This window comes from Squalius cephalus (assembly GCF_949319135.1).
Source record: "Squalius cephalus genome assembly, chromosome: 19".
NCBI classification, from domain to species: Eukaryota; Metazoa; Chordata; class Actinopteri; order Cypriniformes; family Leuciscidae; genus Squalius; species Squalius cephalus.
In genome coordinates, this window is record NC_137140.1 from 2,737,794 (window position 1) to 2,762,818 (window position 25,025).

Sequence of the window (25,025 nt, forward strand, 5' to 3'; positions counted from 1 at the left end):
TTATTCATATTCTACATCCCTTAATCACCCAATACCTAAACTTAACAACTTACTAACTGTTAAAAAGGCAATAATTAGGAGTTTATTAAGGCAAAAGTCGTTAATACAATAGTTAATAGTGAGAATTGGACCCTAAACTAAAGTGTGCATTTTTTGTAGTCTCTCAATTAATATGAATTGGTCAAAACTGTATTTACATCAAGAGTCAGATTTATTAAATGAAATGAGTTCATTGCACTTAATAGACAAAGTTACATGAACTCAATAACTGATTATAAGCAGAACTCAAACTTTAACAGTTACAGCAGATTTCTAGTTTCCAGCATGCTTTGCTTGAAGGAAATTAAATGTTATTTAAAGTGTTTTAGCTATAGCAGATAAATAAATGAGTGTAGAGTTAATGTTTTTAAATTGTATGGTTTTAATCAATACAGTTAAGTTTCAGCAACATAAAATAATTGAGTGGAGTTTAATTGTATTTTAAGAAATATTCTTTTAATGAAATAAGTTCATAATGCTCACAATAGGCTATATATTATGGAAACTTGTTTTAACACAGAATTAAAATGTATATCTAAACCAATTATGAGATAAAAAGTCACAATTACCTTTTTAATTTTTTTATTCCGTGCCATGAACAAGCTTCCATAAGATATAGCCCTCGTTAAATGTTATATATCATATTTATATAAAATAATTTCCTACAAAACTACAAGTCCCATGATGCAGTGGTGCGAGTCTGCGCGTGTGCGCGTCTGTGGAATGAAGGGCGCACTTGTTGAGTTTGGGAACTTTCAGAGGCTTGAACTTCTCCCTTTGGACGCAGCGGAGCTCTCTGTATCACCAGGCAACATGGATTTAGGCTTGCTTTGCTCTTCGACGACTATGTTGCTCGTGTCGAAATGCTTGTCAAAGTTTAAATTGAGTGTCTTTAGTGTTTTGCGGGTTAGACACACCGTTATAGCGCGCGCGAGTCATAAATAACACTGACTGTAATGATGAAGCGCGATCTCTCTGAAGACGCGCGTGGACTGGATTGATATGGACTTATCTGAAGGTAAATCTGAATGAGAGAGTTGTAAAGACAGTGTAAAGGCTCATTTGAAGGAGCGTGTCATGACACAATGGGACTCTTTATGGACTATCAGTGGACTTTATATGAGTGGAGAAGATGTGCTCCGCCGAGGTAAGAGCTGTGCCAGTATTCCCTCCTGAAACACACTGTTAGAACTACAGTATTCTAGACACTGCTGGATCTGATGCTGAAAGAGTCACCTCGACTTTGATTCTTCACGTCAGATGACTGTGTGTGTGTGTGTGTGTGTGTGTGTGTGTGTGTGTGTGAAGTGATGCGATGCACCTGCACAAACTGATAACTCGTATCCAGCTGTGTCATGTGAAGAATCTTTTTTGCACTGCTCATACTAAGATTTATAAATGTCTCCATCTCCACATTTAACATGTAATGTGTAATGGTTTCTTTGAAGTCAGGTGTGTGCTAGTTTGTCACAGAAGCTAGACATCAGTAACTCTGAGTTAAAACTTCCAATCAATGTGTTTTCTCATTGACTTAAAATCATTGTTTGAATTCTGTTTACCAAACCAAAATAAGTGATAAAAAATATCACTGCAAACTTTTCTTGTAAGGAAAGGTAATTTACTCTTTTTAAATGTGTTTAATAATTGCCTCTACTATCCCTATGTTTAATCTAATAGCCTGTTAAATGACAGTTTGCATTGTGACAACTTACCCCATATAGTGTGACAATATGCATGTGTTTAATTAACTTATAGGCTATATATATATATATATGTATGTGTGTGTGTGTGTGTGTGTGTGTGTGTATGTATGTATGTATATATGTGTGTGTGTGTATTACACCTTCTGTTGATGTCTGAAATGAGATAGAGTAAAGAGAGCCCAGTGATTGGCTGGTAGCAACTGCATCAATCATTTGATTGGCGTAATCAGAGAGTGTTAAAGTTCAGTAGAGGTCAGTAGATCAAGCTGATGGACAGCACTGTGAGTTCTGCTGGTCTCTGCTGGTCTCTACTGGTTATTATCTGCGGTGCTGATCTACACATGTGTGTTTGTCTCCTCCTGCTGGCAGTCTGATAGAACTTGCACTTTTTTTTTTTTTCTCATTATTGCGGTCGAATGGGTACAACATGATGTGCTATTACTAAAGGACTGGGACTTGATATATATATATATATTAGGGTGGTCCTTATCAAGCCCAATTTTTTTTGTGTGCAAAATGTTAGTGTCTTAACCTTTTAAACTGTTCCTTTTAACTTCAAAAATAGAAATATGCAAAAATGTTGACAAAAAAAGTTATATTTAGAGGTAGCTCAATCATGTGGAAGATTGCCTATGTTAAGCTGTGCGGCGTTATTGTGATATGCAAGTAATATTAAAAGTTGCTGCAAATGAACTACATTTTATTGAAATCAGAGCAACACTGACATGACAACAATCTCAAAAAAGCACAAAGTTTTTTTTTTGTACTTGTTAATAATGTTTTTTTTTACATTTTTAATTGTATTTACTTTTTTGGCTATACTTTATAAAAGAGCTTGAATAGAACTTTATACTGAAAAGAGCTTTTGACTAAACTTTGTAACTCCATTGGATCCTCAAACTATCGGCAGAACCTCCGTTTTAACTTTTATTCATTTCCAGTATATGAAATGTTGACATCAACAATTATATTTTTGATATCTGTAATTATATTTTCACTAGTGAAATGTCACCATAGGCTGCCATTCAAAATCAATTGTTGATATCAAGAATTGATTTCTTACTAGTAGAAATACATTTTTTGATATCAATAATTACATTGTTATTAGTAAAAATGCGAATTACTGATATCAATAATTCAATTGTCACTAGTTGAAATGTCTATTCTTGATATCAACAATTGAATAGCTACTCGTAAAAATTTTCATTTTTGATATCTGAAAATGTATTTCTGATATCAATATTATTTCAGATATCTAAAATGGCTTTCTTCACATTCATGATATCAGAAATGAACATTGTCACTAGTGAAAATTGAATTATTGATATCAAAAATGAACATTGTTACTAGTAGCAATTCAATTGTTGATATCAAGAATAGACATTTCAACTAGTGACAGTTTAATTCTTGATATCAAAAATAAAGGTTTTTACTATAATAATTGTATTTCTGATATGTGAAATTGGAATTTCAACAAGTAAGAAATAAATTCTTGATATCAACAATTGATTTTGAATGGCAGCCTATGGTGACATTTCACTAGTGAAAATACAATTACAGATATCAAGATTTATAGTTTTTACTAGCTGAAATTAAATTGTTGATATCAAGAATTAGCATTTTAACTAGTGGAAATGTCATTTCTGTTATCAATAGTAGAAATCTAATTCCTGATATCAATAACTATCATTTTAACTAGTAAAACCTGAATTGTTGATATCAAGAATTAGTATCCTGGAAATGAATAAAAGTTCAAACGGCTTGCCATAAGTCTCTGCATGTTTGCAGTGCAAGGGTGAATAAAGAACAGGTTATTCAACAGATGCATTGTTATTTTTACTCCAAAAACACAATGTTTGTAAAGGCTATAGGCTATGTATTGAGGAGAGAAGTCTAATATTAGGCTATATAAGTCTGGTTTAAAAGGCAACAGTCCTTGCCACTGTTGCCTTTGGCTTGCTCAGTTGGGGATATTTTGGGAATATTTCATTTAATTTTATCAATCAATAAATTTCACTAGAAACAAACCTTGTTGTATTATTTTAATTTAATACTGTGAAGCTGCTTTGATACAATCTGTATTGTGAAAAGCGCTATACAAATATACTTGACTTGACTTGGTTTAGCATAATGAGGTGTAGTCAGCCGATACAGACGCACCTCATCTTTAATAACACAGGCTTCCGGCCAAATGAATCAAACGACAGGACAAGCTTTACAGTACAATAACCTGTGTAACCTGTAAGTTGATGATAATGAACCGCGACGCACCGTTCTAATGATGGACAAAACACAGATCTCCGACTCTTGCTGATAAAAAAAAAAATATATATTGATTTAGTTCAAATGTTAATGTAATGACACAAGTGACTGACTAAAATAAAGCCAAGACACTAACTTTGACAACATAGTGTTCAATTATTTAAAAAAAATAGCTCTAGTGTTTTTTTCATCTTCAAAACGATTAAACTTTCGTTTTTGTTTGTTCCTGTTAAAATTCTCCTAGTTTCTGGATTTTGTTTTCAGAGCCGTGACTTTAGCTCTCCTATCTGCGCTTTTCATTACTTTAGATCTCGTGTTGTGGGAAACATGCAAAGTTGGTCTCATTATTTTATAAGCTTATTAATCATGAGGACTTTCTTTTTACTCATGTTCTTAATTTTTGATGAGTATCTTTTGTGCATTCGTTTCTTTTTTCCAAATATCTCCATGACTGTGTGAGTGTTTTTGACTTGTATTGATTTGCACTGTTTGTCACTGATATGGATCATCAGGACAGGGTTTTCAGATATGAATCAGTCTGATAGTTGGACTAATACTTTGCACGTGTAATCTTTGCAATGTTTTGAAAAGCTTCACATTTCTTTAGTCCTGCGAGCTTCACGTACTGTACTTGCTTCGAGACTTGCAGTGTTTCAGTATTGACTGTCCACATTTATCCAGTCTGTACAAAGAAAATGCACCAGTAAAACGACTAAACATGGGAATCTCTAGTAGTCCAGTACGTCTTAAGCACTTCTTTACTCATGCTGTCAGTTGTGACAAATGCACCAGAAGTAATATTAACTATGATTTTTAACATCTCCTTCTCGACTCATTGAACTGGACTCCCAAATTTTGAGACATTTTTACTCAAATATTGGATGCAAAATAACCATTTTTATTAAGAACACCACTTGCTAAATGAAACATGCAACCTGATGCTGTCATGTGATGATGAGGCATAAATGTGTAACATTGTACAATTTGCACTGTATCAAATGCTATAAAACTGGTACATTTTTGCCAGGACATTATCCTGTAAGTTTACCAACATTTCCTTTAACTCTAAAACCCAATGAAACGAGGGATTGAAAATATGGGCAAAACATCAATATGTAAAACCCTTAATATTTACTCTGAACCCTTACAGGTGAAACTCGAGCAATTAGAATATCGTGCAAAAGTTCATTTATTTCAGGAATTCAACTTAAAAGGTGAAACTAATATATTATATAGAATCATTACATGCAAAGTGAGATATTTCAAGCCTTTATTTGTTATAATATTGCTTATGAAAACCCCAAATTCAAAATTGAAAATTTTCATAAGGTGTAAGTCATAATCATCAAAATGATTACAAATAAAGGCTTGAAATATCTCACTTTGCATGTAATGAGTCTATATAATATATTAGTTTCACCTTTTAAGTTGAATTACTGAAATAAATCAACTTTTGCACGATATTCTAATTTTTCGAGTTTCACCTGTATTGTTTATAGCCTTTTCTTTGAGCGTCTGTTCTAAAGTCAGCCAGAAGAGGGCAGCAGTGCTCTATCACTAACACCACTGGCACAGGAGCCCAGCTCAAGCTACCAGTTTCTACTTCTGTATTTTATGGCAATCATTGTCTTAGAAAATGAATAAACACATGACACCAGTAGATCTCAGCATATTCTCACTGATGTGACACCACTGGCTCAACTTAGCTGTGAGAACTCGAGTTTCTTCAGTATTTACTGAAAGTGAACTGAACCGTCTCAGTCCTTTGTGTTTGCAGGTATCAGTGATCCGTTTCTTCATCCACATTAGGTTATCTCTTAATCATACTCCTAAATCCTCTGGATTACAGTAACATCTCAGTGTTTTAGTTTACTGAAGTGTAGCACCTGACTTATATATAGCCTCTCACAAAGACTTCACAAACTACTTGGATGGGAACAACATGTTAACAGTCTGACTCTGCAACTGCATTCCACATGCTAAACTCAGTGCACTCACTGCACACAGCGCCCTCTTCAGGCCACTGGTTGTGTCTGTGACAAAAAAGTGCTTAAAAATACCTGTTTCTTACGTGTGTATATGTGTGCGCTTATTTTATTTGTGTTATTTGTTTTCTATTTATTTATTTCATGGTTATTTAGTAATTTTGATACATTTATTGTAGTTGTTTTTATATATTTATTTATTTATTTAGCTATTTTTATAAATGTATTTATTTATTATATTTTTATTTATTTATTTTTATATATTTATTAATTATTTTTTGTGTATTTATTGTTGTTATTTTTGTATTTATTGTAATTATTTTTATTCATTTATTTATATTTCATACAAATATTTATTATAGAGGACAAAAACCTGCAAAAACAATAAATATGCAAATAAATAAATGAATAAATCCACATATTCTTGCATAAATAAATAAATATATGAATAAATAAATGTGCAAGGAGATAAACCGATAATTAAATAAATAAATAGATGCATAAAATAGAGCATAAAACAAATAAATGGCTGAGGAAATGCAAAATTGAAAGTAATTTTTTTAGTCTATATTTCTGTTTTTCTTTGATTCATCTTTTTTTTGCATTTAGTTGCATATTTATTTTTCCTTCGCGCAACATGTATATATGTGTGTTTATTTTATTTGTGTTATTTGTTTTCTATTTATTTATTTCATGTTTATTTAGTAATTTTGATACATTTATTGTAGTTGTTTTTATATATTTATTTATTTAGCTATTTTTATAAATGTTTTTATTTATTATATTTTTATTTATTTATTTTTATATATTTATTAATTATTTTTGTGTATTTATTGTTGTTATTGTTGTATTTATTGTAATTATTTTTATTTATTTATTTATATTTCATACAAATATTTATTATAGAGGACAAAAACCTGCAAAAACAATAAATATGCAAATAAATAAATGAATAAATCCACATATTCTTGCATAAATAAATAAATATATGAATAAATAAATGTGCAAGGAGATAAACCGATAATTAAATAAATAAATAGAGCATAAAACAAATAAATGGCTGAGGAAATGCAAAATTGAAAGTAATTTTTTTAGTCTATATTTCTGTTTTTCTTTGATTCATCTTTTTTTTGCATTTAGTTACATATTTATTTTTCCTTCGCACAACATGCTAATGAGAGGATGTCAATCAAGCATCAGTAGGTATATATTTATTATTTCTTTATTTGTACATTTATTTTGTTAGATAATATTATTTAGATATATTTTGTATTAAATATATACATATATATATATATATATATATATATATATATATATATATATATATATATATATATATATATATATATATATATATATATATATACAGTACAGGCCAAAAGTTTGGACACATTACTATTTTTAATGTTTTTGAAAGAAGTTTCTTCTGCTCATCAAGCCTGCATTTATTTGATCAAAAATACAGAAAAAAAATTAATATTGTGATATATTATTACAATTTAAAATAATTGGTTTTCAATTTATTATACTTTAAATTATCATTTATTTCGGTGATGCAAAGCTGCATTTTCAGGATCATTACTCCAGTCTTCAGTGTCACATGTGACATCCAGTCTATCACATGATCCTTTAGAAATCATTCTAATATGATGATTCATTATGAGTGTTGGAAACAGTTCTGCTGCCTAATATATTTGATGAATAAAAGGTTAAAAAGAACTGCATTTATTCAAAATAAAAACATTATTTTTTTTATATAAATCTTCTTTATTATCACTTTTTATCAATTTAACACATCCTTGCTGAATAAAATTATTGATTTATTTAAAAAAAAATAAAGAAAAAAATTACTGACCCCAAATTACTGACCAGTAGTGTATATTGTTGTTACAAAAGATTTCTATCTTGAAAACATTTGCTTCTTTTTTTTTTCTTTTCTTTTTTCTTTTTCTTTTTTTTATTCATCAAAGTATCCTAAAAAAGTATCACAGGTTATGAAAAAATATTAAGCAGCAGAACTGTTTCCTACTTTGATAATGAATCATCATATTAGAATGATTTCTAAAGGATCATGTGATAGACTGGAGTAATGATCCTGAAAATGCAGCTTTGCATCACCGAAATAAATGATAATTTAAAGTATAATAAATTGAAAACCAATTATTTTAAATTGTAATAATATATCACAATATTAAATTTGTTTCTGTATTTTTCATCAAATAAATGCAGGCTTGATGAGCAGAAGAAACTTCTTTCAAAAACATTAAAAATAGTAATGTGTCCAAACTTTTGGCCTGTACTGTATATATATATATATATATATATATATATATATAATGTTTTTATTTTTTTTTATTTTTTTTAAGTTATTTACTTTAAATGCATTTTTTTTTTTTTTTTTTTGTCCAAAGAAATGACTTTGAAATCAAAGTATATCGTCTGAATCCTTTTTTGAAGACCCCTGTATTATATTAATGTCTTTTGAGTTGTTGGCAACTTCTTTAATTCATTCTGTTATGCTTTCTCAGACATGTTATCCCTTAAAAAGGCAAATTATCGTGGAATATTCCTAGTCTTGAATCAGCCACTTGAATGGCATTGATGAAAATGTCCCAGTTGCTAAGCCTTTTAATGCAGATTAATGCTCCATTCCCATGCAGCTGCCTTCTACATATTTCTTATCTAATGCATATGCAGCTGTTTATCGCACAAGCAATGCTCCAGCCGTGTGTTATTATAAATCTTCGCTTTTACCCTTTTGTCCAGAAGGCTTTGGAGGTGTTCCTTAACTTTCCTCTTCATTTGTTCGCAGCTTTGTGAGGGCGGGTGGGTTTTAGATCTCAGTAATACCTAGTTCCGCTTTAATAGGATTAGGCTTTAGACTACAGGGTGCTGTGTGTGCCAGCCAGATCTGCTTCTAGGATGTCAGGTGAGCTTCAAACTATTACAGAGGCATAATGGTGTTTACAGTCTTTCTGAGGGAATTTCCATCTCACCTGTAATGTTATCTGACAGTTTTCTGCTGAGCAATTGTTCCTACTGGAACAAATTAAAAAATGTTAAATACTGTAAGATTTGGTGCAGGTGTGCAACTGATTTCAACAACGGCCTGGAGTAAAATATTGCATTTGTCTTTTTTATATATATATATTCCTGCAGTTCTCAGCGTTGGGGGCTTATATAACCAATGAGGGAATAGATTGCACAAAACCAAGAGCCAAGAAAACCTTCAACATGATGTAACTAGTATAACCACCTACACTTCAGTGTTTTAGTGAAAAGACAGATTTTTTTCCCCCTCAAAAAAGATTACTTTGATATTATGGTTAAACTAACTACTAATTATTAGCAAACCTCTGTAAAAATTCCACTTTAAATTTGATCTTTTAGAAGCTTTTCATTGTTTAGGAAATTGAATTAAGTTTCATGTGTGGTTCATTTAATAAAAATAAGTGATATTGCATCTCTGTGAAATAATGTTGCAACTAGAGTTGTCAAAAAGTACAAAGACGGTACTGAAATTATAAAAATGTGACGCTTTGAGCGCTGTTGAGCGGAATCGTAAACGCCTCTGATTGGCCATTGTACTCACGTCATGTCTCTGATTGGCTGGAATGATCAGAACTTCAAAAAACATGTTGTAAATATCCATCGATGATGCTCCTCACCGAGCGCTTACACAGATACAGGCACAAACCACTTTCAAACGCTCCCATGTTTTGATCATTGTAGCCAATCACAGACATAGCCGATGAGCATGTGAAAACGATGGCCAATCAGAGGTCTTTATGATTCCGCTCAACAGGGCTCAAATTTTTCAAATTTCACTACCGACTTGGTACCGAACTCTAATTGCAACACTGAGAAATGATGTTGGAACTCTGAGAAATAATGTCGCAACTCTGAGAAATAACATCGCAAATAACATCGCAACTCTGAGAAATAACATTGCATCTCTGAGAAATAACGTCAACTCTGAGAAATAACGTCGCAACTCTGAGAAATAACATCGCAACTCTGAGAAATAACGTCAACTCTGAGAAATAACGTCGCAACTCTGAGAAATAACATCGCAACTCTGAGAAATAACGTCAACTCTGAGAAATAACGTCGCAACTCTGAGAAATAACATCGCAACTCTGAGAAATAACGTCAACTCTGAGAAATAACGTCGGAACTCTGAGAAATAACATCGCAAATAACATCGCAACTCTGAGAAATAACGTCAACTCTGAGAATTAACATCGCAACTCTGATAAATGATGTCGCAACTCTGATAAATAGTCGTAAAGGAGAAATAAAGTTGGAACTTTGAGAAATAACATCGCAACTCTGAGAAATAACATCGCAACTCTGAGAAATAACTTTGCAACTCTGAGAAATAACGTCGCAACTCTGAGAAATAACATCGCAACTCTGAGAAATAACATCGCAACTCTGAGAAATAACGTCAACTCTGAGAAATAATGTCAACTCTGAGAAATAACATCGCAACTCTGAGAAATGACGTCGCAACTCTGAGAAATAGTCGTAAAGGAGAAATAAAGTTGCAACTCTGAGAAATGACGTTGCAACTCTGAGACATAGGGCCCTATCTTGCACCCAGCGCAATTGACTTTGTACACCGACGCATGTATCATTCCTATTTTGCACCCGCGCAAAGCGCGCTTTTCCCTCCATAGAAGCACGTCGCTAAACTAGGGAATGAACTTGCGCTCCCTGGGCGGTTCAGCGCAAAAAAGGAGGCGTGTTCCAGCGCAAACGTTCCTTCATGCTATTTTGCAGGTTTAGAAAACAATTGCGCCACTAACCAGGAAAAAAATAGTTTAAAGTCAGTGGCGCGTTGCGCATGTTATTCATATGCTATTTTAAGGGCGCATGCTTGGCCATAATCAATGTAGCGTGTGCACAACGCGCATACACTTTGATTCTCTCATCTACACAGAAGCAGCCGTTTTCATTTTTTGCAAATCATACATTATTACGATAGATAGATAGATAGATAGATAGATAGATAGATAGATAGATAATTTATTATAAAAGCATACATCTAGCTTACACATTTACCCAAATTATCATACGCCTTTTTAACCGAAGTTAATTTGGGTGTGTTTCTCCATCCCCAACGTCCCTGACGAGAGTGTTGCTCTCCTTGGCTGTGAACCGCTCCTGGCGCGCGCCTGGCAAATCCGCCGTTATAATAGGAAATGGCTTTCGAAAAAACGCGCCTGCTCTTAAAGGGAATGTGAGATGACGCTCTGATTGGTTTATTTCACGTTACGCCCAAACCACACCTATGAATAATGAAGCTACTTCAGACCAACCCATTTTAGATTTGCGCCTGGCGCAACAGTCATTTATCCCGCCGGGAAAATAGCAACAGCGCCAAGACCCGCCCACAAAGTTACTTGCGATTTGCGCTTTGACACTTGCGTTTCAGATCGTTAAAATAGGGCCCATAGTCGTAAAGGAGAAATAAAGTTGGAACTTTGAGAAATAACATCGCAACTCTGAGAAATGACGTTGCAACTCTGAGAAATAACGTCGCAACTTTGAGACATAGTCGTAAAGGAGAAATAAAGTTGCAACTCTGAGAAATAGTCGCAAAAGTCACAACTCTTAGAATTGAGAGATAAAAAGTTGCAATTACATTTTAAATTTGTTATTACATGGTGGAAACCATCTCCCATATAAAGGATTTGGTCTCGGAAGAAATTGATGAGAAATTGTAGAAATCTGTCAGTCTGTATATTGATTGCAAACTTTAGTATCTTGGCGATTTTGGGCTGTTTCAGACACTGATGGGTCTCATCTGAAAACCTATGCCGTTTTTCTCAGAAGACGACGTGTTCCAAAGTCTCCTTCTGTGCTCCATTTATTCTCATTGCTGTAGGAGAAGCAGATCCATGTAACTGTAGAGTAAACACATGTGAGATTAAACCTTCAGAGCTGCAGCATCAGATGTAAGACACGAGGGCTTCCTTCTGTAAGACTCCAGGGTGTTTTTTCTTTTCAAGCTTGGATTTGCATAGTGGCGAGCCAACTGGCCGACCGAGTCCATAAAGCACAGCAGAGCATTACTTCTGACTCTTGAAGCGCAGACTATTCAGCGTGTTTGACCGGCAGGCTTGTTGCTCCCTGTAGCTTTAGACACATTTCACTGTCGTCTGCTGCTGTTGGAAGTGAAATAACAGTCTTCACACAGAGCTAATAGGCTAAGATCAGTGAGTGATATTAATATTAGACGTTTCTCAGTTTAGATGAGTCATTAATATGCATCAAAAATGTATGGAAGTTGCTTTAATTCTGTGCTGTTTCTCTCTCTCTCTCTCTCTATGGGATCTTCTGGTCTTCATGCACAGACTGACTGCATGCATGATGTAGATACTGGGAAAAATGCTTACTACAACTAGTATTATGAAATAAAATGGAATTAAAACATGCAAAAAAGTTCTGTTGAAAGATGTAAATGCATTTTACTATAGTTTGTGCATGCATATTAAGTTAAGACTAGTTATTAGTCTTTTTATATAGTTTTTAAGCGTAGAATAAATCCACTGGATTATATTATAATAGCAGCTAAACTTGAATGGAGGAATCTTGTGCAAGATGCAATTTGACATGCAGGAACACAGAATGCAACTGACAACAATGACCCAATGAATGAAAAGCAATGTTCAGCAATTTCCATTCACACAGGTTTTTTTTTTTGTTTTTTTTTTGACAGTTTCTGATGTTAGAAATAAATTTCATTGTGCAGTGATGTACGAACCGCAGAATCGTTTTTGAAACGAATAACCTTAAAAGAACCAGTTTGTGGAAATGAATCGATCTTGCAATCACTATTCCACATACTAAAGATTCAAATGCATACGTCACAATACTACAGTATGTAGAGAAACTCCAGAAGCATCATCAGATTGTAAAACGCTCAAAGCCTCCCCGTTCCGTCTGCTTTGGGAAGCAACACCTCTTAATGGGAATGGATGGCACCATTATGTAATCCTAGACAAAAAGAACAGATCAACTTAGAGGAGGGGAAAAACTGTGAGGGTAAGAAAACAAACAATGAAAAGAACATTCAAAGTTTTCTTTCCACTTCAGCTCAGTGTTCATAAAAAACACACTTTTTTTTGCTTCGTTCAGCCTTCCCTGGAGGGACTGAAATAGAGAGTTTGGCCTTGAAGAGAGAAAGCGAGAGAGAGAGAGAGACTTGTGTTTTTGTGTCTAATTGTGGTGGTGATTGAGAGGGAGAACAGAACGGAGAATGAAAGCGTGAAAGGGAAAGGGCCCTCGGTGACACGCTAGTAACCATGACAACTAGTCCTCGGGGGCCCGACCCCCCCCCCTCAGGGCTCCACCTCCAGCTAAACACCCACTAATTGGGCCACTTCGCTTTGTGCGTTTCTCCCTGATCCTTGTGCCAGAAATATCAACATCCTTGTTAATTCTCTGTCATCTAATCATTTTCTCTGGAATTCATTTGCGAGTCGTTAATTGTGCTGCTATAGATCTTCGGCGTCATAAAGAATCCAGAATGTGTGACGGAACAATGGAGTTGCGGCTCGTATAAACTCTCCAAAGTAAATTATACGAGAGCGTTCTGTCTTTTTGGAAAGACTTGCGAAGAGGATCTTAAACAAACTTAAACCTTTTGTGGTGATCGGAGCCTTTAGACCGGTTTAGTCGGCACGCCACCAAATGAATTCAGTCTGGAGGGCTTGAATATTTATTGCTGAACTCTGGTCTAAAGCAAACTCTGTTCACTGTCTTATTAAAATATGCATGCTAAAAAGATTCATCTTTATTCAGCATGGGCTTATCTATCTTCCTAGTCAGATGTAGGTTTTCAAAGCAAAGGTATAATATGTGTAAACAAATGTTGCTGTTGTAAATTTTACTATAATGCATGTTTGTGAATGAATGAAATCATGGACTATATAAGACTAGTTTATTCTATTTATGTGCATTAGAAGCATAGAATATATGCACATTTGTGCATGAATGTCTGTATTATGATAACAGAATACTTGACAACAGAAAACTGACCAACACCGTTTGCTCAAGTGAATGAAGTCATCAGCAGTTTGCATTCTCACACAGGTTGGAGCTTCACCATTAATCGTTATGAGATCGCGATCTCCATTGAAACGCACGCAATCTTATTCATAAATGATTCGGATATGTCTGTTAAACCTTTGACAAGTCCGATCACAGCGAACATTCAGAATCAGATCTACGTTCTGACCCAGAGAGAGCAGTTGTCACGAATAGATATGAAACAGCTTCACAAACAGTCTTTTCAACCACACACTATCATTATTTACAGTTATTCAAATGATCACAGAAGTACTGGGATAAAATATTATAGCTTGGATATAAACACTTATGTCTACGGTAGCGATTAAAATAGAGTAAATCGCCTTTTGAAAGTAGCTTGACACTTCAAATAAAGATTGTAAATACATCATCAATTATATATATATATATATATATATATATATATATATAAAAAAAATAAAAATAAATATATATATATATATATATATATATATATATATACACATTTTTAATTTGTAGTGTTTTAAAAATGAATCTGAAATGATAAACTAAGTGCAATGTTATTGTCAAAAATATACATTTTTCTATACATATTGATAGTAAAATATCTGAAACGCTTCCAATACTCATTTTCCGCAGAATAGATACATGACACCAGCTGCTCTTCCTCTCTCTCTCTCATCTCTTACACACAAACCCGCCTCCACTCACTCACTCGTTTTTATTTGCTCAGGATGAATACGGTTGGTGTTACAGGGCTTGAATTTCGCTGTGGGATTGCATGTATTGTGCATAATTTTACTCATTCCTGCAGATTTTGTGCTAGCACCCAAATTGTGTGCACAGATAAAACAGTACTAAAAGCTCTCAGTACTAAATTGCGTTTGTTTTCGCTGCTTATTGCGCTTAAATACACACAAAATAGAAAAGAATTCACATAAACACAGTCGGTTATGTTTTAAAGGGGTGGTATAATGCCCTTTTCACGAGATGTAAAATAAGTCTCTGATGTCCCCAGAGTGTGTATGTGAAGTTTTAGCTCAAAATACCCCACAGATATTTTTATATAGCATGTTAAAATTGCATATAGCAAAAACACACTTTTTTGTGTTTGTCCCTTTAAATGCAAATGAGCTGCTACTCCCGGCACAGGGGGCGGAGCTTCAAGAGCTTGTGTCCTGAAAATTTCAAAAACTTTTAGCCTTTTATGATCAAACCGGAGTCAGAAAGATGGAGAGACTCAAGAAGAAGTGACAACATGTAGAAGCAACAGGACATTTCTGAATGGTTAATTGATGAATTCATGAAGCTTATGTAGAGATATCTTCTAATCATTGATTAGCATATTCTGTCTTGATGATCTATAAATCGTGTTCAGGGGGCGGGGTTTATGTAAATTCTAGGGTTGGTGATGTCACTAACCCGGGAGGAATGTGGTGTAGTCTCTACCAGCCGTTTGTTGTAGTCCTTAAAAAGCGATTTTTTTAAAAGCAAATATCTCCCTTTGCTCTGATCTTTGAGCGTTGTAACTTTACATAATAACTACAGTTAGAAAAGTCAAATCATAATCAACCACCCCTTTAAGTGAACCTAAACAGTTGAGAAAGAAAACACAACATACGTAACAGTATAATGGATCTGTGCGTCAGGTCTTAAATTGTAATTATGAGATAATATAAAAAATATCTATATGGGCGTTTTTCCCCATCGATGTGAACATGCTGAGTGACTTGTAACTGTGGCTGGAGAGTAAAAAAGTTAATGTCAAGCCCTGTATACAGTATATATAATTATACATATTTTCTTTAAGCTTTTGACTAATGATATCATGAGGTATGTCAAGGGAAACTGTTTAATCATTATATTTATGGCTCAAGGACACATCAAATGTTATGCTGAAATCTGTTACCTGAAAATGTCAAACATTTAATTCAACAGCAGCTGATTTTGTAGTCGTTTGACATTAAAATATAGTTGTTTATAAGACTGATCATCGACCGTGTTCATACATGAGTCAAGTTCGTCCATCTTCACCAGTGTCTATAATTAAAACACACGGCTTTAAATCACATACTGTTGTAGTGACTGATGAAACGTCTCTTCACAAAGACAAATGAGCAACTGAAGTTTACACTAAAACGGATGTCAGATCATAACTTAAGCTTGTAAACGGAGTAAAATGCAATATTTAGGCCATTGTGAACTTTGGAAATGTACTTCATACTTTGGAGGTCTGAAGGAAATTGATATAAATAAATGTTATACTGTATGTCTGCTTTCTGAAGACAGTTGTGTAACGTTTTGCATGCCTTTTGTGTTTTAGAGTTTGACTGCGTTCAGCAATTTGGAAGTATTACATCAGGGAGTTTGCAGGCAGCGTAATTGCCTTACAAAAAAAACTTCTGCACATTTCCCAGTAAATGTTTACTGCCAGAACACTAACACTACCTGCTATTCTGCATGCCGGCCGGCCTCCTGCTGAGACGAGAAAGCTCTGGTGCTCGCTATCTCACTACATTTAATGTGATGGTAAACCTAATCTGTTTTACAAGGCTATGAGATTCTATACAATTATGAATATGATCCAAGTTTATGGGATAATGTTCCTGCAAAACTTCATTTTTACCTTGTTTAACGAAGATGACAAATAAGATGATGCATGGAAATGAATGGTCTGGAATCATTATTATCTTAATTATGTATTAGTTGCATTGGCAACTGTTTTTTAACTGGTTTCTGTGGGCCACACATCTCGTAATAGTGCAGGTTAATGTTTTATAGGTTGCATAAAATGCAAAATATTCCTCGGATTTTACAATATTCAACAGTAATTTCTTGCAATAAAATACTTTTCCACCAGAATTTTACTGTGAAACCAATGGAGACTATTATTTTTGGTTAATTTAATCAATTAAATAAAAATACTATATTATGCTGCATGGTGCAATATGTAACATGGAGGAAAAAATAGCTAAATGATTGTTTCTGATCATGAGATACAGTTTAAAATATTGTATTTTATAATAATATATTAATAATCTTTTATTTGTCAGAATTTTACTGCGAAACCAATAGAGACTAGGTTAATTTTAAACATAATTTAATAAATGAAGTGACAGTATTATGCTGCCATATGCGATTTAATAGTGCAAATTATTTTGTTGTGCAGACTTATGATGATAGTTTTTAAGACCTTATTAATTTTTAAATAATTATCTTCCAGCCAATGTAATAGTGTTACAGAACAAAATTGATTGCACTGCTACATAGATGGAAAAAATAATAGCTAAATTAGTGATTTTCTGGATAATGAGATGCAGTTTAAAATATTGTATTGTATTTATTTCTCTATCATCAGATTCAGAGAAAGTGAGAGTGTGAAAATTTCTGTGTTTATCTTTTTTTCTGGTAACTTCTAGCCACTTTATACTTTTCATATAATTAGTAGGAACGTATAAAAGACTTTCAGCAACAAAACATATTTGATGAAATATCCATCTTATTTTGTAAGTAAGCTATTTTCTCTGAATGTGCCGGACTTCTGATTCATTAGTTATAGAAGAATAACAGAAGGCATGCAATCTATTCGCACAGTAAAACAACCAGTGTTTTTGATTATGGTAATATATTAAAATAATTTGATAACAAATTACTTTTTCTATATAAAAGCTTGCAATATCAAGCAGCATGACAGACTGTTTTATGTACGAGTAAATGGCACCAGATGCCTCGCACATTCAAGTTAAAAATGGCCGCCGCCACTCTTGCATCAAAAATAAGGTGAATACGGTAATACTCAAAATATAGATGACTCATCCGGCACTACAGAGTTTTGTCCAATCGGATGCTCTGTGGAATGAGAATGCCCCGCCCCTAATTACACCTGCAAGAGCAAATCACGGTTCATGACTGTGAAGTAACTAAGTTGTTTAAAAAAAGGTTTGTTTAATAATGACACTCAAGAAGTTTCACTGTTTTTTTGTTTTTTTTAATAATGTGTTTGTAGAGTCCACTGCTGGAATCAGTTAGAGGATTAAAAGATCGGCAAAGGCTTTAAAAAAAATCCACAAGCTTTATTTGTATCAAATGAAACAATGCAAATCATCCGATTCTGCACTCTCTGAACCCTGTGCTGGAGTCCAGCCTTGGCTGAGGAATTCGGGCGCTCATTCCTGTGAACACATTAATTCTCCTGTTGTTTCTCGCAGCATTGTTTACTGGTGTGTGTGTGTGTGTGTGTGTGGTAGATGAGTGGACAATGAGTAGATACGTGTGTGTGTGTGTGTGTGTGAGGATGAAGAACAAGATCACAGTAGTGCATATGATATGATTTGTCTTCATCAAGCAGTATCTAAGTGTGTAAACTTAAGTTGATCTAAACTCTATGATGAGACCCACAGAGTGTGGAACGAAATTCAACATTCCCTGAAAGTCTCCTGCAGTTTATGGATAGTGTCTGGAATGTTCAAATAATCTGATTTCTGAACATTGTTGTTAGTTCTGGAAAATGTCTGAGTTGCAGATTTTGGTTCAGCATTTCAAGTGTCTCTTTCGGTTGGATTAGGGTCAAGCTTTGTCTTTTACCCACGGCGCTCGCAGATTTCACCAATTAGTGTGAATTATTCAGACCAAGTACTTTACATAGAAGCGACCGTGATAAAGAGCCTCAAATTTGATTTGTCATGCTTATAGGCATTAGGGGTTAATCCTGCCGTCTTCTCTTGTGTACTCGACAGTGGTTTGGGTTTCACTTGAACGTTCCCACCGTCAACATCGACTGGTTTCATAACCCATAGAAACATATAGAGTATTAAATGGCAATGCAGAGTACTTCAAGAACCAGTCTTTGGCCAGACTTTTGTTACATCTTGTCTTTTCCGGCAAGAATGTTGTTCCCTGACATTGTTGCGTTCCTCCTTTTTTACATTGCATAGTTTATAATGCTACAAAATGACCAGAACTGATTACAGCTAGAATTTAAGGCCATCTAATCTGGTCTTTCTGAATCCTGTGCTATACTTTATGTAGAGGGATTCTTGTTCAGCAGTCAACAAGTAAATCGCAAATGTTTCATTGTGTTATAGTGGGTGTTTTACCATAGTTTTTAATCAGTATAAGGTCATTCCTCACAGCTGGGTTAACCCGCACTTAAAGTCGGCATGAAACAGAAGTTATGCTCGTCTTTTCTTTTCTAATATCCGAGTGAAACACTTCTGGAACAAGAACAAATGTAGGCGGGGCTTAATTGGATGGTGGTGGCTTGCTATTGGTGGATCTCATGTGAGTGACAGGTTGCCCCGCCCTCATCACCAGAGAAGAGAAGAGATGCTGTAAGAGGGAGGGGAAGTTATTCGGATTAAAAATGACGAGAAATGTCAGTTTTGATTTCATGGTGACTTTCAGAGATCCTTGTCATTTATGTGGCCTCAGATGATGTGAAGGTGGACTGATAAAAATATTGCTCAACATCCAGCAGCAATAATGACTTTGGATAAGCAGAACTGGCCATAAACTGCCAAGAAGAAAAACCCTCACAACTCTTCGACCGCTGGCTCGGCCACGTTAGCGTGTGTCTTTTCTATGCAATAACCATTTAAAATTGTGGCTCCACACACTGTACAGAACATACAAAATAAACATTAGATGTTGTTGCTCTGGCCAGGGAAACAGGCCTCCTCCTCCAGAGAGTGTTTATTATATCTGTGTAAATATAAGATGTACTGGACAGGAGCCCTAAACATACTTAAATTATTTAATTTTTTTCTTGTATGTACTTAAATATGAATCACACCAGACCAGAACACATGTGAAACCTCTCCAATCTTCAATCCGCAAAATGTCAAGCTTAGCTTCCCGAGGACAGCGTGGTTTTCATTTGCTTTGATGTCGGCCTTCCTCGCGTCTTTCTGCTTGTTCATTTAAACCGTGGAAGACAATCAGCGCTGGTGGATGAAAAATGTGATAAACATTGGAACGAGGATGGTTGGGGTCATTATGCTCTGGCTGGAAGATGATGAAGAGATGTTGAAGTCTCGCCAATAAATGGGATGGTCTCTCCTTGAAGAGTTCAGTGCGTAAAGCAAAAGTAATAAAAGACAGTCACCTTCTTCTGTCTTCACATAGCATCAGATTAAACCCGCCTATAGTCTCACCTCAAACCATCTTTACTGGTTTTATCTAACTTTTAAAAGTACAATACCATTCAAACGTTTGGGGTCAGTGTTTCTGAAAGAAACTATACTTTAATTGAGCTAGGATGCATTAAATTGATCAAAAGTGACAGTTAAGACATTTGTAATGTTACAAAAGGTTTCTATTTCAAATAAATGCTGCTCTTTTAAACTTTATATTCATCAAATTAATAAAAAAAAAGTTTCTTGATCGTTAAATCATCATAGAGTGATTTCTGAAGGATCATGTGACACTGAAGACTGGAGTAATGATGCTGAAAATTCAGCTTTTAACACAGGAATAAATTACAGTTTAACATATATTTGCATAGAAATATTGCACAATTTTACTGTTTTTACTGTATTTTTGATTGAATAAATGCAGCCTTGGTGGACAAAAACAAACAAACATAAAAATCTCCATTAAAATACTGACCCCAACATTTGAGCGGTTTTAATACAGGAATAAGTAAAACAACCAAACTTTGCCAAATGCAAAACATCTGATGAATTCAGTGTAGTAAAAAATGGCGTAATTGATTAGCTAAATTGTATTAATAATTGCGAACCTCTTCATGTTTAAAAGATCAGTATTTTCTAAGGGTTAAACCCCTTTTTTCATCTTATCTATGGAAAGTTCCCCACATATAATGTGTTTTTCTGGTGCCAGTTTCATCCTTCACATCCTATTTCAGTTGGTTGCAGGTCAGAAAGCAAAGCAAGCAGGGGAATTTGGAGGTATAAAAGAATATTGGTATTCCCACGTGGATGAGATAAATTGCTGTTTATGTTTGAGCGTAGGCTGACAGACATAATGTTCCTTTGTTTATGTGTTGGATGAAGACCTGCCTGGCAGCCGGCGCTGGATGCGTGTTGAGACAGCCAAAGCTGCAGGAGAGCTGAGCTATACGACTATACTACCGTTTCCCACAAAACTGCCAAAAACGGCGTTCGTCAGAACCTAAAGCTGTGTCTTTACTGTAGGATTATGTGATCTGAGCACCAAAAGTCGTATTTGAATATATTTATTTGAACTGAATGAATTGGTATTCCTCCTCCGTGTGCAGAAACGCAATTATTATTATTATATCTTCTTGGCGGCCAGGCTTAGCTAATGAATATTGAGGTGGGCCCAAATGGAGTATAGAGTGATAACTAAATGAGAATTCAGCTCCTCTGCCTGCTGTTTCTCCCTGATGGCCTGCAGCTCATCAATAGCTGGAAAGGAAATAATCCACAGTGGGACAGGAGTCCCGAATCAACCCACTTCCCACGGAAAGAGCCCATCGCGACGGACACACCGCACAGGAACCACAGCAGACCAAAATAAATGCGAATCCTCTCCACCAACTCCCGTTCATCCCTTGGCAACGGCGAGGTTTCCTCAATCCGCAAGATGTTAAATCCAGCTTCCCAGCGAGTAGCATTTGAGGACAGCGTGGTTTTCATTTGCTTTGATGTTGGGCTCTTCTTCTTGTCTTTCGGCTTGTTCATTTTATACCGTGGAAGACAATCAGCGATGTAATAAACATTGGAATAGGGCTGCACGATTTGGAAAAAAACTGACATTGCAGTATTTACTTCTTCTGTGATGTATAGCGCGATATGAGTAAATACTGTAATGCTCACTATGACTCGAATAGCTGTATTTGGAAAGAATGAATCATTCTAGAAAGAGTGGGGTAATTTTGTTGGGGAGTGCAGAATATAAATAATTTAAAGCTGGTGATTGATTTTTTTTTTTTTTTTTTTTTTTTTGGAGTGCGAACCTTCCTGAGCAATTTGATATTTTATTTTATTTTATTTTATTTTATTTTATTTTATTTTATTTTATTTTATTTTATTTTATTATTTATTTATTTATTTTTATTATTTAAAAAAAATCTCCTCTTGAGTTTGCATAGGGCACATTCCCACTGTTTTTGACCAATTATTAATATATAATATTAATAATAATAATTGTGATTTTTATCTGTATTATCAACTAATATATTAAACAAAATAATATATTAACTGTTGTACTGTAAAATAAGAAATCGAGTATTTAATAAAATATGTTTTATAGTAAAACTGTCAATTTACATTATCAATAGTTTCAGACGTTATACCATCAAGCTTTTATTTTGACGTGTTGCTGGCAAATGCCAATGCCAAGTAATAATTACAAGATTTCAACTTGTATAAAGCGTCAAAGTCCTCGAACGGCTCGTAATTACAAATCTGTAAGCTGTGAATTCTCTGAGAGCTCCTACTTGTTTCACCTGACTGCTGCAGATTACTTTAGGCATTGATAGTGTTGCCATTAAAACACATAATCCCCATTCCCGAGTACATGAACAGCTCAGAGTAGAAATTACAAAATTACGGTAATTACTACATGGCGTGAACGTAGCTTTGGCATGGATGAGCAGTGCTACTTTATTGCAGATAGCGGATATATTAATTTAATTAAATCATAGTATGCCGTATTGTAATATTAATTTTAATTAGATGTATCATGCAGCCCTACGCTGAAAGAAGGCTTGGTGAGGGTCATGATGCTGAAACTTTGCCAATGTTCCCTAGGAGCCACATGACACTGCCTTCTGTGCAGATCTATGGGAGAAGCCAGAGAAGATTATGCAACATGTTACTCAACAGTTCCTTCACTTTGCAGATGAAATGGCAAATGTATGTAAGCTTTAGCTGATTCATTCCAGGTTTCTTGCATGCGGAGTGACTTTGAGGATGGATCCGAGAGGGAGGTGACGAGGGAGCGGACGTGCTTCCACAGCTCAAAAACGTCGTCCTTAGGAAAACCGGCGACCTGAAAGAGAGCCATGTTTGCTTTGGATGCAATCAAAAGAGTTACTGAGCGATAACGGATCTTTCCCTATTCCTGTAAATGACCCGTTGACAGACGGAAAGGAGACCGTCCTTTGTCCTTGTGCCATCGCAGAACCAAAAAAAGAAACAACGGCAAAAAAAAAAAAAGAGCGCTTCCTCTTGTGTTCCTTCTATTTCAGTCTTTCTGTGGGATTAGAAGTAGTGTAGGAGAAACCCAGTACGTCCTGCGTTGTTTTAATGCTGTTATTGTTATTCTTAATATAAGTATTAATAGTAATTGCATATTCTTTTTTCTCTCTATACTCTGGGGTAGTAAAATTGCAATACTTATATCTTAATATATTCATTTGCAAGAGTTTAACCCTCAAGCTTTTATATTGGCGAAAAACGGCAAGGAAGCCTTTTAAGTTTCCGTGACCACAGGTTTAGAAACTCTTCTCATTACAAATCAATCTGTCCATAAAAATCACGTGAATGTGAAATAAAATGTAAAAACTTGTTCTGGGTTTTAGCACTCTATAACATTGGCTAAATGATATATTATTATATGATATAATATATATTAATGATATATATATATATATATATATATATATATATATATATATATATATATATATATATATATATATATATATATATATATATATATATAATTATTATTTATTTTTTTATTATTATTTATTTATTTATTTTATTTTTTTTATTTTTTTTACAGTTTTTCTCGATTGCTTAAACACATTTCTTGAAACTATGCCTCGTATTCTCAAAACTGTAAACACAAATCCATAACGTCTCACCCAATTCCCCAAACATCCTATTTTCAGGTCAAAATGAAGCTCTACACTCAAAACCATTCAGTCTTGCTGAAAAACCAAACGTTGCCCTCAGACAGGACACACAAGCCCTCAAAATCACACACACTACAACATAGTCTAACACACTGGTGCAATAAATTCAAAACAACATTTCCAAAACTGGTAAGTTATGTTGCTTGTGGTTCCCCCCATCACAAACCTTTTCACATGATGAACACAAAAGACACAACCAGTGGATACATTGGCACCAGTGGTGTAGTGTTAAAAAAAGAGGTGGGTAAACTATAAATTCTGGTGGACCACGACGTGGTCACCCGGTAAGGTGGGCCACTGCCTACCGGTGTATGTGTGTCCTGATGACATCGCTATAGGCTATCATTTGATGGTACTACCAAGGGTATCACTGGTTGTTTCCTCATCATAGGTCACACAATCACTTTTTCAATTCATACATTAATCTAAGTTCTTGTTAAAGAGACTCAAAAAGGAATAATATGGTTGAAATCTATAAAGTTTACTAAATGAAAAAACAGAGAAAACAAAAATATTTAAGAGAGATCGAGAGGGAGGCTTATATCCAGGGCTTCCAATGCAATGCACTTGTGCATAATGATTAGGGACTTGGGATTATTTTCATAGTCGATTAATCTGTTGAATATTTCCTCAATTAATTGATTAGTTGTTTGGTCTATCAGAAAAATGTGGATCAGTGTTCCCTGTAGAGGGAAAAGTCTTTAAAGGGATAGTTCACCCAAAAATGAAAATTCTGTCATCATTTACTCTCCCTCAAGTTGTTCCAAACCTGTATGATTTCCTTTCTTCTGCTGAACACAAAAGAAGATATTTTAAAGAAGGTTGGTAATTAAACAGTTGCTGGTCCCCATTGACATCCATAGTATTTTCTTTTTCCTACTATGGAAGTCAATGGGGACCAGCAACTGTTTAATTACCAACCTTCTTTAAAATATCTTCTTTTGTGTTTAGCAGAAGAAAGGAAATCATACAGGTTTGGAACAACTTGAGGGAGAGTAAATGATGACAGAATTTTCATTTTTGGGTGAACTATCCCTTTAACCTGGTGCAGGCTTGATTCCCTCTGAATATCTTATACAGTTGGGTTTCGACATGCTCCCTACATTAAACCAGCTGCCTGTAATG

The 25,025-nt window shown here is 34.6% G+C and overlaps 1 long non-coding RNA gene across 1 annotated transcript in view; it reads left to right on the forward strand.

Moving 5' to 3' along the window:
- Window positions 1–743: 743 nt before the first annotated feature.
- LOC307147344 overlaps window positions 744–25,025 on the forward strand; it is a 72,980-nt gene continuing 48,698 nt past the window's right edge. Inside the window, exon 1 of the long non-coding RNA XR_013819282.1 lies at window positions 744–1,186. This is a non-coding gene — a long non-coding RNA (uncharacterized lncRNA). The remainder of the gene's footprint in view (window positions 1,187–25,025) is intronic.